The sequence below is a fragment of the Adiantum capillus-veneris genome, chromosome 17, assembly GCF_014529385.1.
Source record: "Adiantum capillus-veneris isolate H3 chromosome 17, ASM1452938v2, whole genome shotgun sequence".
NCBI classification, from domain to species: domain Eukaryota; kingdom Viridiplantae; phylum Streptophyta; class Polypodiopsida; order Polypodiales; family Pteridaceae; genus Adiantum; species Adiantum capillus-veneris.
Window position 1 is genome coordinate 12,676,902 of NC_140947.1, and position 19,946 is coordinate 12,696,847.

Below are 19,946 nucleotides of genomic sequence, written 5' to 3' on the forward strand. Positions count from 1 at the left end.
CGGCTCTGTAACTCTCCATCAGCCTCTCTAGCCAAGCAGCCTTCTAGGATTTAGTCTCTTTTGCTGGCATCTGAATGGTAGCTTTCTTTCCTTTCTTTGGCTGAGGTGGCTCTTCCTCTATTGTCTCTAACCTTCTTTTCAGTCTGGTGACCACCCTGGGAGCTGTAGGTTGCTCCTCTTCCTTGTCTTCTGTCAGCTTCAACCACTCATTCTATGATGGAGGAAGAGGACACTGGCCTTTAGCATTTAGAGCTTCATATATTACCTTGATGAGCATCTTCCCTACTACAATATATGCGGGATTATTGGTTCCCATCCTCACAATGTGGTACTGCAGGTATGCCGCATAATCTATCTCTCCTGGGCGGCTTGTTTTCATTGCCCATGTGAATGTTGTTCTAATTGCTGCAGGTGGCACAATGTACTTTTGAGGCCTCTTGGTGCAGATATGGAAATATTGGTTGTATAGTTGGCACATGGTTGCCACCATTGGATCTGCAATATCCTCGAGGGTGTAGTTCTTCTTAATTTCCTTGTATACCTTGACCTCTTCTCGCCTCTTGTTGACATTGTCTCCTGCATTAGAGAGGTTCAAGGCACTTGCAACCACCTCTGGTGTGATCACAATCATTTTGTTCTTTCCTTGCAAATCTGTCACCTTGGCTATTCCATTCTCCTTTATTGTTGTGACGAATTCCCAGAATCTCTGAATGTCAATTCCTGTTGGCAAAGCCTCAAAATAATTGTGTAAGTCTAACTTTTCCAAGATAGACACTATCTTTGGCCTTCTCATGAATTCATTGAGCTCATGTGGTATCATTGGCAGCTCTATGGCATTGCCCTCTGGGTCTTTGAACATGCCTTGGTATATTCTGAGATCATTTGCTTCAAGTAAGTTGCTTTGTACCCAAGTGGTAGTGGGCTTTATGGTTCCTGTTGGTATTATAAATGGCTCCACCTCATCCAGGTAATCCTTGTTGGTCATCCTTTTCTTCTTTGCTGGCGACTTAGCAGCTGCCATGGATCCTGTTGCACTCAGTAGTCCAAAGTTAGCGTTTTTTTTTACAAATTAGCTGATAAACTGAGTTTTAACTATCCAATTGACTTGAAAACTGAAACATGAGCTCAAGAGGGACTAAGGATGCCCTGCAAGTGAAAACAGTAGGATTTGTGCTGCAAAATAAGCCTAAAGACATCCTACGTGTAGGATGTTTTTTTCATTAGAACGACTTCAAACTTGACATGATGATAGCTTATGACCTTTACATCATAGCTATTTTGCTTGGATTTTGATTTAGACACCAAAAAAGTGCAAATTTGGACTATTTTAGGCTTTTGGTGTACAAATGAGTAGGATGTCCTGTAATGATGAGCAAATGTTATCCAAATGACTTGAAACTTAATATGTAGGCTTCTTGTAGCATGTTGATCACATTCATGATGTCAAACTTTGCTCAGTAGGTCAATATGACCCTGGAGACATACTACGCGTAGTATGTGTTTTTTGCTCAGAACTGCATGACACTTTTCAACATGATACGGCATAGCCCGTGGACCATCACCATGGTCTTAGATTTGAATTTGGATAAGTTTTGAGGGTAGGAAGACCATTTTTGGTGTTTCAGAGTCTGAAAAGCCCATCTATGGAGCTATGAGGCCAAAAAGTGATCTGTTTGGCTTGAAACTTGGTGGGTGGGCTTGTATGATTGTGATAAAGATGTATGAAGATCAAAAAATCCACCTGGAGGTCATTTCAAGCTTGGAGACATACTACGCGTAGTATGTCTTTTTCATGATTTTTAAGATCTGGCCTTACAGTTAGCTTTGCATGTTATGAAGAGTGTGTGGTTCAAGTTTCACTTGATTTGGATCATTTCTGATAGGTCTATGACCATTTCTTGCCTCTACGCTCTGACTTTGCGTTTTTTGATGCATAAGAGGTCAAACTTGGTCCAAATGGAGTGAAACTTGAGGGATAATATGTAAATGACATGTAGAGGCTGTGTGTATGGCTGAATGATGAGTTCGGTGCCCAAAAGTGGCCTTGAGACATCCTATGCGTAGGATGTCTCCTGTGCATTTTTTTGGAGCAAGTCCTACTACTATTTGCATATGACCTCCCTAAGTCCCCTTTGTGACTTATTTCAATTAAAAAATCAAATGGTTAGTTAGAAACTCCATTCTTGGCTTTCAAAGCCTCAGAGGCGATTTTTGACTCTTGGAGCACTTTTCTGCGATAAAATTTCTTGATGATGAGCTGCATAGCTTCATGAACCCTTGGGGAACCTTGCCATGTGGTTCTTGTTGGCTTTGGCTTCACCTGAGATTCGTTTGGCGATTTGTCGCTCTGGAAGCACCCATGATTGCGTTTCCATGCCCCGATAATTTGTAGTGGTCTACCACCATAGGACTTGGTTGTTGAAGGCCTTGATAAGCCGCTCGTGAAGTTTAGTGGCAAACGGACGTCTCGCTTGGCTGTGAGAGCCAAGTGATGCTTTGCGTTTCCGATGCCGTTTCTGAAGCTTAGGCCTGCATTGGGTCGCCTTATGGCCATGTGGCCTATGTAGCCTTGTAGAGCTCGTCGAGAAGCTCCTACCCATGAGTTTTGGTATCATTTGGGCCACTTTTGCCGGATTTTCCTCTTAGTGGCCTCTTGCAGGGCTTGAGGTGCCACAGTTTTCTCCATTGCTTTCTTGCCTCCTTTGGGCATCCAAGATTAGTGTCCTAGGCTAGGGTAAACCCCCTATGAAGTCTTGTTGATATTGGATTAGCCGTTAGGTGGCTACCTATGCTCACAGGCCTCTACCCTACAAACCCCGTTGGAGTTTTATGCTAGTTTTGGCGACAAAACATCAAATATACACGAAAAGCATAAGGTGTTGAGCCTATATCTCATATCTGGTGGCCGTTGGGTGCTTGTGCGCGGCATATCAGCTGTTGTTGGAAGTCCTGTGCGCTCTAGGTGGCTAGAGCTCTCTCTCACAAGTGAAATAGTAGAAATGAGCTCTAAGTGGAGTGAAAAAATCTTATAATGGGGGTCCCCGAACCATTTTTCATGAAATTTGACATGTGCTCCTAACTTTTTGTGAAACACGGTTTAGACTCGAAAAGTTCCCCATTTGAACTCCGTTTGCCCAGTTTCTGAGAATTTTGATGATTCAGTCAAAATTTGGCCACAACACGCTCCCGCTTCATTCTCATGACTGCACCCACACTGTACCCTGGGTTGTCTTATAGTCACTGATCATCCCCATTTTTTTTTTGGTTTTTCATTACGTTCGCATTTCATCTGCTTTTTGTATTTTTGAAGTTTTTTTGCCAATAATTAGTAAAATTAAAAGGAAAATAGCAAAGTCAACCCAAAAAAACCCCAAAAATCAAAATAAATCAAAAACTTCACCTCGACACACTATGTATACTCACATGTAATTTTTATGGCCGGATTTCTCTGTTTTACCAATATTTTGTCCAAAAAATGTCTATTTTTACATCTATACACACACATCTATAGGCCTCAATTTTGTGTTTGGCCTCATATATCTGCAAATTAATTCTGTATAAGGGCATATGTACTTAGGTTAGTCCAAAAAATTTCACAATCAAATGTAAACCCCTCAAAAATAGTCAAAACATGTCCTTTTTGCTGCGTTTTACGGTCATCGGGTTCGCATTAAGAATGCCTCCCCCCCTCCTAATCGGAGTCCTCCTAAACGACAAGGTATCTCCTCGGGGTAGGTGCAATGCATGGGTTAAAATCATGCTAATGCGCAGCCTTGTAACGTGGCCCTACCTGATGCATACTCAGTCAATGCATGGTAAAATTAATGCGGTGCGAGAGGAGGGAATAAGCAAGATGCTTATTGGCATTCGACATCGAGGTTTACTGTTTGTTTTGTAGGTTTATGGCCTCTTTTTTGGTCGTTATTTTTGTTATTTTGATCGGCACCCACATAGATCGGTTTGCCGATGTCGGATTTACAGATTGTCTGGCTGCTAGTGTTGCTTGTACTGAAGGGAGTCCCTGTAGCGTCGCTTTGGGGACCCTAACACGTGTCTCATGTAGTTGGCAGTTGAGCATGTTTTTCGGTATCCATATCTGCTTTATGACCCTATTCGGTGTTTGTTTAACATTGTTTTTCGGAGGTTGTCTTCTATTGCATTGTGGTTTGTAGGCTCGTTCAGTTCCATCCTTCCGTACCCATGGGCCTGTTGTTTGCGTATTGCTGACCTTGATCTATTCATTGTCGTTTGTGGTGTCTCGTTTTTTTATTGAATACGGTGGGTGGTTTCCTGGTTATCCTTCATAGGTATCTTTTGCTGGTTAAGTGGCACCCATCTTTTTTGCTCTTTATCAAGTGATTGTGGCACCATTATCTGGTTCTTCTGGGTTTTCTGAGCAAAGGCTACCACATGGTATTCTTGTGCTTGTTGAATTTTGATTGTATTCGAACTCCAATCTATCTGCACATTATACTCTTTCTGCCATGGTTGTCCCAACAACATTGGATGTAGTGTGCTCGCATCCTCAACCACATAAAACTTGTGGGGATAAACATATTGATGTATTTGTACATGCAATATCGTCCAGCCCAACATGCTTAATGAATGTGATGTACTTCTTTCCAGTGCTTGTTGAGTAGGATGGAGTTGTTCTTCAAGCTTGAGCTATTTATATAATTTGCAAGAAATCAGATTTGCTTGAGCTCTTGAATCAAGCAATGCCGTCGAGTCAACTTGGTTGCTACCCACTTTGACTGAAATTATTGGATCCACTGTGTCTTCACTAGAATTCATTAATCGAATAGCATTTATTCGCAACGGTGATCCAATTTGTTGTTGCTGTCATAGAAGCCTTCTTTTTGCAATGCGTTCTTTTGCTTCTGCTTGTGCTTCTTCTCTTACCCTCTGTTTCTCCTTTGTCTGTTGTTTTTCATGATGGATTTGTTGAAGCATATCCTGTGTTAGTGGTAGATGATACTTTTTTAACTAACACCCACTAATCCAATTTGGCATTTCTTCACCTTTCAATGCCGCAAGTTTGACGGCTCCGCTAGTCACAAAGGGTTCCATCCCTCGCTTTTTAAGTTTTTTGGCATGTTGCTTCAAAGTGTAAACAAGTACATAATCACCTGTTTTAAAATCTTTCGTGTGCACACGCTTGTCAAAAAACTCCTTTTGTCTTCTCTTCTGAGCATAGATCGAAGCTACAGCTCTCAGTCAAAGTTCATCTAGCTTTTCAAGATCATCTATTCTTGAAGAGCGTTCATGGCCTATCCATTCTAAGCGTTTCGCCACTCGTAGAGTTGGAATCAAAAACTCTATGGGTAATGTAGCATTTAGACCAAACACCATGTTGTATGGTGTTGTTCCAATCGATGTTTTATAAGCTACCTTGTATGCCCATAGTGTTGAGTGTAGTTGTTGATCCCAGTCTGCCCTTGATTCTGATACAATTTTAGTCAAAATAGTGCATAGGGTTTTATTTGTGGCCTCAACTTGTCCATTTGCTTGTGGATGATATGGAGCAGATTTTTTATGTATGACCATGAATTCCTCTAGTAGGTATTCAATGAATTCATTAAGAAAATGTGTTCCTCGATCATTGACAATTTCTATTGGTAATCTATATCTTACAAAGACATTCTCATACAAAAATTGTGCAGTGGTCCTTGCATGTGCTTTTTGTGTCGCTTTGGCTTCAGCCCATTTTGTGAGATGGTCCGTAGCCACGATGATATATTGGGTATGGGTGCGATATGTAGCGGGTGAAATAGGCCCCACAAAATCAATTCCCCATTTTGCAAATGCCCGTGCTCCCATCATTGGCCGTAGTGGAATCTCATCTCTTTTTATCGGCACTTTAGCACACTGACATGCGTCACAACGCTTTACAAATTCCTCAGCATCCATGTGCAATGTAGGCCACCATATCCCTGCGGTTAAGACAATTTTTGTCGTCTTATCGCCTGAAAAATGGTCTCCACTTATTCCTCCATGTACGTGTTCTAGAATCAGCAGGTATTCACTTTCACTTGCACAGATTCTAAGTTGATTGTCCTTTCCTCGCTTGTACAGTTGATTTTCAATTAAATTAAAGTCTCGCGCCTCCAACTCTATAGCCCTTTGTCGTGCTTTTGTTATGTTCTCAGGAAATTACCTTGTTGTTAAGAAATCAATGATATATTGACTCCATGCAGGTGCAATGGTTACCTGAAACAATATCCCGTGATCCACCGATCGTTTGGCACGACATATAATACATTTGCTAGCATAAGCATGTGTGTCAGCATACATAGTTGGCCAATATACTCCTAAGTGTTTCAATCTTTGGTGTGTTTTCATTGTTGAACAATGAAATGCACAGTCTTGGATGTGTGCTTCCTCAAGATAACACTCGAATTCCTCTGGATTTATGCATAATCGTAGAATTTTGTCCGAGCCTAGATGGTATAGTCGTCCCCAATCAATTGAAAGTTTTTTGTTTGTCAAAATGTTTATTGTTTGGATCCCTCTTCCTTTTTATCAAATCTACCTCCAAAGGAAAGAATGCTAACAATTTTCTGAGACCATTTGGGTATGATTTCAATATTGAAAAGATAAGCATCAAGTATGTCATCATTGACTCCTTCAGGAGCTTCCCCGTTTTGTAGCCTTGAAAGATGATCCGCTCGTAGATACGTTTTACCTTTTTTTACTACCACTGTGAAGTCAAACTCTAGCAATATAATAAACCAGCGTACAATTCTCCCAGTATTGCATGGTTTATTTACTAGATACAGAAGAGCTTGGTGATCTATGAAGAACACAAATTTGTTTGCAAGGAGATAATGCCGAAATTTATTTACAGCATATATCATTCCTAATCCCTCTCTTTCAGTGGTGTTATAGTTCTTTTCTGCACTATTTAGCTTTCGGCTCGCATAACAAACTGGGAAATCCATTATTCCGTCTCCAGGTTGAGCCAGAATACTCCCAATTGCGTATGCAGAGGCATCAATGTGAACATGGAATATCTTTTCCCAATCTGGTGCTTTAAGTACAGGTGCTGATACAAGGGTTTCCTTAAGCTTTTTGAATGAAGTTTCACACTCCTCAGTCCACTCAAAACTGACTACTAAGCGATATAGTGATCGTGCAATGACCGCATACATATATATGAATCTTCGATAATATCCGCAGTGTCCCATGAAAGATTGTACTTGTTTGGATTTAGTAGTCCTGGGCAAGTCTGCTATGACTTTAATTTTGTCTAGGTCAGTGGTTATGTCATTTCTTGAGACAATATGTCCTAAGATGCGGCCTTGTCTTACCATAAAAATGAACTTTTCTGGGTTGAGACAGATTCGATATGTTCTGCACTTCTCAAATACCTTTTGTAAATGGTCAATGTGTTCTTCTAGAATAAGAGAGTGGACAAAGATCATTTATATACATATTTCTAAGAATATTCTTAGGTATTCTTTAAATGCATGAGTCATTAACCTTTGGAAGGTGGTTGGGGTATTGGTTAGGCCGAAAGGCATAACTCTATATGCATACATTCCCCATTCTGTGGCAAATGCGGTTTTGTGTTGATCATCTATTGCAATTGTCACTTGGTTGTACCCCGAAAACCCATCCAGAAATGAATAGGCATGTTTTTTTGCTACCCTCTCATGCACATGTTCTGGGATTGGCAAGGGATAATTATCCCTTATTGTTGTTGCGTTTACCTTTTTGAGGTTCACACACACACGTAACTTTTCGTTCTTTTTGGGGACAACCACAATGGGTGACACCCAATCTGTATGCTCAATTTCATAGATGAATTCGGCATCCTTCATCTTGTCAATCTCTTCTTTGATTCGTTTAGAGAATGTGTCATTATATGTGTAAGGACGCTTTTTGCTTGGTTTGGCATCTGATTTTAACGGAATTGTATGTTGGCATATCGATGGATCAACTCCCTTGAGGTATTTGTAAGACCATGCAAACACATCTTTATACTTCTTGAGAAGTTGTGTTAGCATTTCTTCTTCTTCAGGCGCTAAATCAAATGCTATATAGACAGGCTGAGGCTCTTTGCCTGGTGTAGCAAGGTCAATTTGTTTTGCATTTTTCGGCCCATCATAAGAACCCTGGTTTATTCTTTCCCTTATTGGTGGTGTCATTATGATTTTTCTGTCTTGGATGGTGAATTTTCGATAGTGAGATGGTACATCCATGTTTTCTTTTTTTGAATCCTCCTTACCTTCACTTTCTACCTCAGTAGTCCATACCTCTCATAACGTCCGTTTAAGTTCTTGATATTTCTTTTTGCGCTCCATTTTGGTCCACTCTGGATCTTTTGTCTTTCCACGTTTTGATTGTTGAGATTTTCTTGAATTTGTTTCCGTTTTAGTTTTCCGTGCTTGTTTTATGTCCTCATGTGTCCTTATCCCTCGAACTCTTGAGAATCTCCTTGATATTTTGTCTTTTACACAATCCTCTATCTTGACTAGCATTAGATAGTGCGTTTTGTCTTTTATCCTGGGCATCGGGTTTTCTCTAATCTTGTTTTTTGCTCTTTTTTTTCTATAGCGTTCCTGGCGTCTAGGGTGTTGATTTGTAAAATCATAAAACTTGATATCTACGGTTGTTTCCCTACTCTCGCTTGAGCTGTCTGAACACTCGTTATCTACATCGTTACTTAATTCCAGATGCTCAGAGGAGTCATGAAACTCTTCTTGTTTTGGTGAGTCTACATTCTCATCTCCTACTGGTACAAGGTTTACCATGTAATAGGGCAGCCCATCATAGCCGTCCTTATCACAAAATTTTGTCGTTGGGCTATCTGTAATGGCACAGACGTCCAACGTTGCTAGTATGTATTCCCATTCCGTAGGTTCTAATGCACCTTCGGGAAAAGGTTCCGGAATATAATCCTTGTCTTCTTCAATAGCTCTTTCTAAGATGCATTCTTCTCTTTTTAAGATCCTAGAATGTGAAGCTCCACACATCCATAGCTCTTTTTTCTGCCCTAACCATGTTGGGAGTTCGGACCCTGCCAACGTAGCCGAATCAAACTCTTCCACTGGTAGCTGGTTCACATCTTTGTGATTATGGTCTTTTAGGTATATTTTGGTTGTAGTCTCCCCACGCCTGAGGTATATGTGGTCATAACCCCAATCATGTACCATCTTTAATTGTATCATGAACGGTCTTTCCAAGATGATCTCGTAATTGTTCTTTTTGCCAAAATCAACTATTGCAAATGTATGCTCATACTCGATTCCGCAAGAGGTGACAATTACTTTTTCTAAAAGTCCTAGAGGCTTTTCCATGAACCCATCTGCCAGTTGTAATTTCATTCTGGTTGCTCTCAAAGCCGGTTTTTTCCATTTTTTCCAGATTTCTTTAGTGGCGATAGCGACTCCCGCTCCACTGTCGAGAATAGCCTTGGATACTACTCCCTGGAATTCTATTGGTAGTGTGGTATTTCCATCTTCTCCCTCGTAATATTCTCCAACCTTTTTTAAAGGTACAGGCCTAGTGTTTAGTTGAGGCTTGTCCAATTCTCTGATCCCTTCTTGAATCCTTGAGGTAGGGTCTTTTACTCCAAATTTTTTTAAGCATTTTCCTACGGTGGTCCACATGTTTGGTCGTAACCTCAAGGGTGCGGCTAACGTGATTGTGCATGCCACATGGGTGGACAATAACTCAATCAACCCTTGTGAATCCATTACTCTGTTGGGAGAAAGTCTGTGAGATGGTATTGCTCTCACTTCAGACTTAGCTTCATACTCCCCTAGGTAAGAGGGTTGAGTTTTTAGCGAGTCAGGTTGGCTGTGCCCCAAGCTAATTGACCCCTGGTCCCCCCCTTGTGAATGCATATCAAAGTTCATTTGTGATCTTGCCTCAAATTCTTCAATGGGAGGTAAGATCTCATTTTTCTCCTTCTCAGCGCGATTTAGTTGGTAGTTTACCCCATTAGCTTCATTTGCTTCCACAAGTCATCTAGACTGTCACACTTTTTACCCATCCTCGCCGATGTTTTGGGTTGGAAACATCAAATGTCTCATCTATTGTATTTGACACTATGATAGGTTCTCGCTTAGACTCTGAGGTAGTCGTGAGTCCTTCCTTTGTGTCTGCTTGTTTCTCTAGAGTTGGTGTGATAGGGGTTGGAGCTGGCACCTCGTGCCAACTTGCAGGTTTACTAGGTGGGTTTTCTATCAAGGATTGGGTTGTTTCAATCATCTTCTGACACATTTCCAGCCTCTATTTTTCTAGTTCTGCATATGGATAAGTCATCCATCTTTGCTCTTGGTTTTGTTTTTTTTTTGTCTGGCTTTGTATGCTTTTAAAAGTGCGTCAAGCTGCTCATTTACTTTTTCTACCAGTATTGATCCTCCCGATCCTGCACTTTTGGGTTCCACTATTTCCTTGGGCCCTATGGTTGCAGCAGTGTGTGACCTCTAATCGCTCCAATCTATCCTTTGTGTGTTTTAGCTCCTCGGATAGAGCCGTTTACTCTTGTTCCTTCCTGGCTTTCATACGAGCCTTTCTAGCTTTCCAAGTGCTTCGTTGATTTTTCATTTCTGCACTAGGGGCATCGGTCTTTGGCTCTTCAATTATGGGTTCGTTTGTCCTTCTTTGAGCTTGTGCCCGTGTGACTACCTGAATAGGTATTACTTTTTCATTTTCTGACCCCCCACTGGATGGCACTGCTTCCAGCATGTTTAAAGTAGTTTTTTCTCCTTTGCTCGGGTTTTAAGGGCATTCAAGAATCAAGTGAGTAATTCCACATTCGGTGCAATACGCATTGACTCTAATGATTTCATCGTGAGGACAGTCCCTTAGCCAGTGTCTCCACCACACTTGTAGCAGGGTCCCTTAGGCTGTTGAGGTGCTCCTTGAGCTCCTCTCTGTTGGTAAGCATGACTCTACCCACCCATGCCTCCATTGGCTATGAACAACAGTGTTCGTTCATCCAAGCTGTATCTTCCTTCTCCTGGAGCCTGGGCAGCTGTTGGTGGTCCCGTACTTCCAATCATGCTTTAAGGTTCTTGTGTCTTAGGTTCTTCAGGTGGATAATAGATAGGATTTTTTGCATATCCATTGGGATATTTGTAATATGCATGCATGGGTACCAAAGCCTTATCTTCTGGTTCCTTTACCGTCGGTGCATACCTTATGCCAACCGGTCTTACTCCTGGTAGGGGTGGTTGTTGCCCCAATACTGGTTGTGGTCTTTCAACTCCTACAGGTCCTGGTAGGTTACCTGCTTGATACCTAGGCATCGGTGGGATTTGAGGAGATGCTACTTGAGCTTGGGGAGCATAAGGTCACTCTCTCACATATCCCTTGTTGTAATAACGTTCCTCCATCACATGGTTTGTCCATTTTTGTTCCATTGCACACCACTTTGGCTGCTTAGCCTGAGGCTTGGCATACATATTAAATTTTTTTAGCACTTCTTCCACCAGGTGCTCCGGCTTACAGCTACTTCTCCTTTCTGTGCTGACTTAATGGACTTGCTTCCACTTTGTTGTGAGGATGAATCATCATCAAGATCCTTGAATTCACCCTCCTTGTAGACCGCACAATTGTCTACAAGGTAAAGAGCTTCCTTAGTTAACTCATTTAATGTTGTGCTCCTCTTCATATGTAAGTCCTTCTGGAGATCTGCGTTTCTCAGTCCTTGAATAAATATAAGCATAAGTCTGGATTGGGTTGGCAATTCTTCCACGGGGCAGAACTTCACATATCTCTTTAGTCGTAGGGATGCCTTTCGCACAGATTCACCTTCCTTCTGTTTGAATTTATGGATTTGTGAGATTGTATTATGAGCTATCCCCCTTTGTGAGAATTCCTCAATAAATTCATCAAAACCTCCTCCATAGACTCAAAATCTCTATGCTCCACAGAATCAAACCAAGTGGCTGCATCCTCTTCTAGGGTAAGTCCAAACCCTGCAAATTGAGTAGGAAAATCCAAAACTCCTTCAGCTCTAATTACACGCATGAAGGCTGCTACATGATCCCTAGGATCTCTGTTTCCCAAGTATTTCTTGATTACCCATTTTTGCACCTGAGAAGGTCTAATTCTACGATGGTCTACAAATCTCATCATTGGTTCTCCTCGTCCTCCTCGATATGCCTCTTTTGGCCTTCTGTAGTGGGAGGGTTTCTCTCCCAGAGGTGCTCCTAAGCCATAATTTCTGACGGTTCTTGCAAGAGGTGGTTCATCTCTATGAACTCGTTCTCTTTGTTCTCATTCTATGGGTTGTCTTTTGGGCTCTGCCGAATCTTGAGTTTCCGGCTTACTCTCACCTTGGTAATGTGAATGGAGTGGTGGTTCTTGTAAATCTCTTAGCCCTTATGCGGCTGGATAATCACCTCTGTTTAGGTCTTGTTTGGATGTTGCATTTTGTTGAAGCCATGCCTGCAATGATGGTTGGGTTGCGTGCTGGTTCTGATAGTTGAAAGTCTGCTGCCGATTAGAATGTGATGTTGTGTCGTACTCTTCTGAAAATGGATTTGTAGACTTGCTAGGGGTATAGGTGGACCTTGGTACTTCTTCAGGGGCATATGTTGATGTTTCTGGAACTGTTGCTTTATCTACCTCCTCTGGAAGAATTCGTTTGTATTCTCGCCCGTACCTGTCAACAAAAATGATATCCTTCCCAATAGCAATTTCATAAGAGAACAAGTAAAGAACCTTGTCATCACTTAATTCATTTGGGTTCTTTGCATCAAAAATAAGAGACTACTCCCTCGCTCTCATGCTTGTAAATTCCCACATTCTCATTATAGGTAGAGACTCCGGTTGTTTTTTTATCATACATAAAATGAGCTCCAGGTCGATCAATTTTAGGAGGTGGCTCTTAAGTTTCTGAGACCATTTTTTCTTTTGCCACATTATCTTTATACCTGTTGTAATCTTCAGGGTTCCTAACTATCAGATAGTGGTTCCCCCTTTCATCTCGAAATCTATCTCCATCATCATAGAGTTGAATTATCTCCAGTCTCTGAGAAGGCCGTTCCTCTATACAAATACACTTGTGTCCCCGATAGTCAGAATAAACTAGGGTTCCTTGAGAGTTTGTTCCTTCTAAGAAGATTATAGTGAACTTGGCCTTGTTCAAAGGGTTATGGGAGGTACTTCCTCCTAGCATTGGTCCTTCACCGGAGAAGCCTCCTGGCCGTTGATTAGCCATCATGAAGGACTTGTCTGATGAAGTGTCAGTATCACTACCTTCCTCAATGATTGGGGCTAATGGATCTAGCCTTGCCTGAGTTACACTCTCCTCAGTGGATACTTAGCGTTCCTAATCACATGCCACTTTTTGGTCTCTTGGAATGTGTCTTCCTGATCTTAAATTCATCAAACTTAGCAATGCAATTTATCACAAATCCAACCACTCACCTAGCAAGGGATCAGTTTTTGTACAACTTCTTGCCTTGCTGCTGAATATACTTGTACACAAGCGTTTAATTTTGGCAATCAAATCAAAGAATTTAACATCTAGAGGTGGTCTTAGTAATGATTGGTATAATTGGAGTGTTAATCCCAACCACTATTGTACTCTATACACTTCTGATGTTATTGATTAGGTCCACTAATCTTGAACTCTACACCACCTACGTGTTTGTCAGTCTAGAGGTAACGTCTTAATTCTCATCTTTGCTTCGTAAATAGGTCAAACAAAGTCCAATTTCACTTCTAAAAGAAGTTCTGGAACCCTTAAGTCACTAGAACCTCCTTGTATGTCCACAGTATAATATTGTCCTAAAAATGACCGTGTAGACATCCTACACGTAGGATGTCTTTTTGCTCTGTTTCAAATAAAATTTGCACTGTAGCTTTCCCTTGATGTACTGAGATCACAGTTGTTCTCATTTTTTGGTTTGGACACCTATAAGCTGGTCAACTGATCAAAAATCTGTTCCAGAAGCCTAATGTTCATTCTGATGAATTCACTAGTCAAATCAACTCCAAATTGGACCAAACTTGACTAGGAGGTTTGTCTAAGGCTATATGAGAGCCTGGTATGTCTCAAATATAATTTTGGCCTTTTAATCATGCATTAGACCTCTTACATGTAGGATGTCTTTTGCATCAAAATTTACTCTCAACTTGGCCCACAACTTTTCCTTGAAGTGTTGATCACCCTGGTGTGTTTAGATTTGTGTTTGAATGTCACAAGACCCCAAACTTAGCTATTCTAGCCTTTTTTCATCAAAAAGCGTGCTTAAACCCCAATTGAGATGAAACCTTTCACATGCACTCAATAAATCATGTAGATCATGCACATGAAGACATCCTATGGTTTTGGTCTCAAAATTATGCCTTGACACAATTTGGGTAGGATGTCTGGCAATTCCTGTCTTTGGCCACAATCTGTCAAGATATGGTCAATCTTCCATTTTCCAGGTAAAAATAGGGTAAAACCTACCTTCTAAACACTCTGGTCAACTCAGATTCTCTAAACTCTTGCCAGATCACCCTGTAGACATCCTACGTGTAGGATGTCTATTGTCTTAGAATTTAATTTTTTTTCTGCCAGTGGACTTCCCTATGCTTTGTAGACCTCTCAGCAATAATCACACAAACTTTTGGACTCTAATTCAGCTTCTAAACACAATTTACGGTCTTTTATATTTCTTCGATGAGCCTAACAACAAATATGACATGGATGAAGTGCTCTAGATCATAAATCATGATGTCCTACTTACCCTACTCCTACTTATCATGTAAGATGGTGATTTTGGTGCCTCGGTTGCTTCCTAGCCTCTCAAGGACTCTCAAGCTATCTTCTCACCGCATCTACCACTCCAACTCCTACTCTCCGCACCACAATCTAACTCCTATCTAACACTACCTAAGAAGGATGATCCAGGCCAGCCAAATGCTCCCTAGACTCCTCCTAAGACCTAGAGATTCCACCACCCTCTGATCCTATCTAAATGTAAAATAAGACTCTGGCAAGCCAGAGAAACCCCTATCCTCAAGGACTAGTCTCAGTCACCTACCTAGGGTTTTCATCACGGGCAGCGGCGCCAATGTTGGCTGATACACCGCGACGGACGTCAGCACAGCGAGAACTCACCTAACAAGAATTGTCAGCTAAGGATGAAGCTCAACCCGCAGGCGCGTGGAAGCAAGCATAGGGTGTCAACCTACACTCGACCGACTATTGACTACTTCCTACAAAGCTCTCTACCCAATGTCTAAGTTACAGCCTACTATTGTGCACAGGAGGAGATTTCCTACAACGCTTCCATGATCCAAATACCCATTAGGTGTTCTCGAAACGCTACGAAACTTGAGGGATATCCTACTAACACCAATAGGCCACTCTCCCTAAGGTCCGTGACCCAAAACCCTACCCATAAACACCCACTGCAGAATCACGTAGGATGTCTGACAGATTTTTGTAGATCGACGTTTCTAAAAACTAAGGTGCCTAATGTGTATCTCTACTCAATACAAATGCGTGGATATGCTAAAATGCAAAAACAGACACTGTTTGCTTATCGAATCCTTAGAAATAGCTCGAGGGTCAATCTCACGAAGCCGGGCCGTACACGCGCAGTGTGGGTATTGGCGCGTAGCTCTCTCCGGGGGCAACACGCTGCACTCCTCCGTACTCAATTCCGACCACTAGTGTGTGCGTAGCGTCAAGATAAGCTCTCACTCTCTCTCATACACAGAATACATTTCTCACGGACACTACATAGAATGAACAAAAGGGTTTTTTTATTAAGGTTAGAATTTGGTATATATACCTTCCAAATACAAAACCTCATGTTCCAAGATGAAATCCTACTTAGTCTAATGGCAAAAATAATATACAAAATTGGTAATTTCTGCAAGCCCCAAGTATTTACAAGTGAAATTAAGGGTTTTCTTAATCAAGGAATGACTACATAGGATTTCCTTCTTTTATCATTTCGTCAGTCTTCAGTTGAGTGTGGCCACCCATCTTCAGCTAACAACCTAGTTTGTATTTTTTGACTTGGTAGTAATTTTGTCAACCCTAGGTAGACCAAGAGAAAGATGTCCTTTTGCTAAATAGGAGGTTATAATGTGCATTACTACCATGTCTTGCTCATAAGAAAGACGCAAGGATAGAAGCAAGTAAGAAAGTGAAAAAAAGACACTAAATCCAATTGGATTCTTTTTGTTGAAATCGATTCTAGAACCCACTCCATTTTCAAAAAAAACTTTATTATTACATTGACTTCTCTTAGCTTTCATGTCTTTGTTGAGTGTGTGTGTGTGTGTGTGTGTGTGTGTGTGTGTGTGTGTGTGTGTGTGTGTGTGTGTGTGTGTGTGTGCATGGATGCGTGCGTACGTACGTGGTGTGGTGCGTGCGCGGAAGGGGAGAAGCACAAGCTGGTGAGGGTGGAGCAGCCTCACAAGACTGAAGATGAGAAGCTCCTTATTCTCATATGTAATGAAGAATAAGGGTATGTACACACGTGGGTGGGCGGTCGGACACCACTGGAAGTTCGGGTTGGCAAAAGACGTAGCGTCTTTACCCCAACAATCTTCCACTTAAAGGCGATGCACTGATAAGTGAGGCCTACTAGCTAAAATACTAGTATGTACAAGAAACTAGGTGAGAGACTTTCTCGACCTACACCCACTGGCTCACTCTGTTGATCTACACGCAGTCATATTGGCTCTAGTGGTAGGCTAGTGTGCGTACCCACGCTAGAGCCACCAAATCCCTGCTACAAAAACGCTCCTACTGCAGCTGCTAGGTCGGGCCTCGACAGTAACAAGTCGAACATGAGACGCCCGAATGCTGACAAAATCTGCACAAGAGTGATTGTACTCGCCTCCCCTGTGCTATCTGCAAAAGCTGCATCCTCAAGACTACCCATGTGTATAGATGTGTCAACATCGACATTGGGGAAGCTACGTCCCTCTCACCCATAGGCAAAATTATGCATTCTGGCACCAACTCATCAGCCTCTAACATGAGCATGTCCAAAAACTCCATATCTGTCATCTTTGTCTGTGTCTCTAGGGAGCATACCTGCTCTACCTCTGACTGCACAAAGTCTAACAACACCAGATGTGTCTCACTAGAGCACTGCCACTGTATCTCTATTTCTACAAAGTCTACTAGCATGTCTTGCACAACTAAATGCTCCGTCTCTTGAGCATGATGGAGATCACTGGCAAAAAATACATGTCTTGTCTCTCGCTCAAAGCATGCTAGTAACAAAACCGAGACTACGCCATCACGAACCTCAGACACATGCATAGGATATACCAAGCCATTGCGGGCTCCTCTAGCAATCACTAGTGAACCGCTATGCATCTAGAAAGAATGCTCTCTAAGAAGTACCTCTGACAACCAAAAGCTACTAACTATCTCACTGAGATCAAGCTCTGTCTCAGCTGAGGAATGTAGCACACATGGTGTAGCGTGTATGACGTACCACTGGGCAATGACAAACAAACATCTCCTACACCCTATATGTCAAACACCGAACCATCGGCCAAGTGCACACAACCAAGTCTCCCACTAGAAAATGTGCTAAACCACTCACGGCATGGTGTGATGTAGAAAAATGCATCGCTATCTAGTAACCACTATGGAGAAAGTATGCTAACTATATAAAAGTTGCAAGAGGTACACTGGAGGCAAACGTGACATCACCGTCACTGGCATCACTGGTATAGACTGCCAGTAGAACTATCTCTCTAACATGTGTCAAAGTCGTATCTGCATCTCGCATACATCTCCATTGATGTCTCATATGTATGAAACAACGACGTCTAATGTGCCATGTGTGACCGCAATGCCAACAACACAAGTATCGGCAAGTACGAGACCACCGTCTCTCAATGTCACACATGTTTTCTGCCATAAGTGAACGCCAAAATGGCAACAAAGTGGGAGATCACTTGACCACTATGATAATCAAGCATAAACCAACCAGTAGCTCAATAGTGAAAACCAGTAACCTGCATGCTGTAGTCTCACACTTGGAATATGCGTCGATGTGAGAACATGAAGCAAAATCAAAGGAAACCTGTAACCACTATGAGCATACCATAAATGTATGGCTAAGAACCAAAGTATGGCAAGAAATATGGGAAAAACCTGACAAAATCTCCCCCAGAAAGTGAGCAAAACCTCAACTACAATCTCAACCATAAACCATGCCAAACTGGCAACAAAATGGGAGGTAACTCGATCACTACACAATGCTCAAAATCATGATCAATCGCATCAAAATTGACGCTCACATACGCCTAAAAGCAACTCCACAATCTGCAAACTCTACAAGCATAAATTGGGACAAACTGCTCAACCGAGCATAAAGCGCATAACCATATACGCGAGTAGAGAGAAAACTAGCTCAAAATGCATCTTATGGAAGAAACTGCTTGCAAAATATCTACAAAAACTTGTGAAACTTGTGACTGTCTATCTGTAGCCACACAAGCACACACAGTCATAATCCTCACTCCTGCGAGAGTGGGTACAATAACACCAAACTATGTACAAACTAACAAAACCTATCAAAATCTGTTAAGTTGAGAGTATGTCATAAAATCTAATATCTAACCAACCCAAATGATTTTCTCATATTAAAATGATCATTTAATGTGGGAGAATAAAGGAGAACAAGGGTTAGAACATAGACATGTGCTTATGGATCTATCTCAACAGGGGGCCAAGGTTAAAGAGGTCCAAATGAGAGATCATTTGTTACAAAGTAATGCTATCTAATGGAGCTTAAAGACCTTAGGGTTAGCTTCATTAAAGACATCCAAAAATTAGTGTTAAAAGGCCCTTTGACCTTAGGCAAGCTAGGGATGACCTTGAGGTGGGAACCCTACCCAAGCATGAGGTGCTTGTTGGCTTGCTAACTAAAGTGCTTAAAGTGTTTGTGGGAACCTTGCCCAAAGCTTGAGGTGATTTTTATGCTTAAAATGACTAAGGTTCTTGAAGTGTTCAATTCAAAGATAAACTCTCAAGAGGCATAAACGATTTTCATGATTGATTTACTAAGTGCTTGAAGTGTTCAATTCAAAGATAAACTCTCAAGAGGCATAAACGGTTTCCATGATTGATTTACTAAGTGCTTGAAGTGTTCAATTCAAACCAAATGACTTAAGAATCATAAAAGACACATGACAAAATTCTCCACATGTGGCCCTCATGATGTGCTTGAATCCTATTGGATAGGCTTTAAAGGGCTCCAATGAGAATTTAGATGCATAAAAATAAATAATTAAGTTCTTTCTCTTAAAGAGAAAAAAGAGGACACATGTCCCAAATGATATAAATAAATATTTCTAGAGAGAGAGAGAGAGAGATGTGGACCAAGCATGAGAGGGAGGGTATCTCTCCTACACACACACACACATTCTCTCATTGTGTGGAGTGCAAAGTGCAAGAGCTCCATCTCCTTCTCCAAGCTTGTTGAGAAGTGGAGAGCCTACACCAACACTCTTGGCTATGGAATGCAAATCCAATCAAGAGCCATGCTTCAATGATTACTATTGCCATCTTCCTATGGATAATTATTCTTCCTCTTCTCTACCCTCATTCCCCACTAGCTCTCTCCACCTTCGAAGGTGTTTGAGGCCTTGGGACTAAGGCTTGGGTGCTTTTTGTAAAGTTTATGTTATGTTTGTGATGCATGAATCTTTTCATATTCATTGAATCATCTAGGTCACAAGGAACACAAAGATTGTATTTTATCAAGTCTCTCTTTATGGGAGAATCTATAATACAAACGCCTTTTGGAGGGGGGACTAGCTTCAAGTAAATCCGGTCCTCACTATTGTCATGTTCTCTAATACTCTCTCTCTTGCAAAGTATTGTTCTTGCAAAGTTAATTAAGTACTATGTTTATGTTACTACCATCAATTAAGTTCACCCTCGATGTTCTCAAAGTAATCTCACAAAAATGCTCACTCTAATTCTCTTAATTTCGCTATTCTCAAAG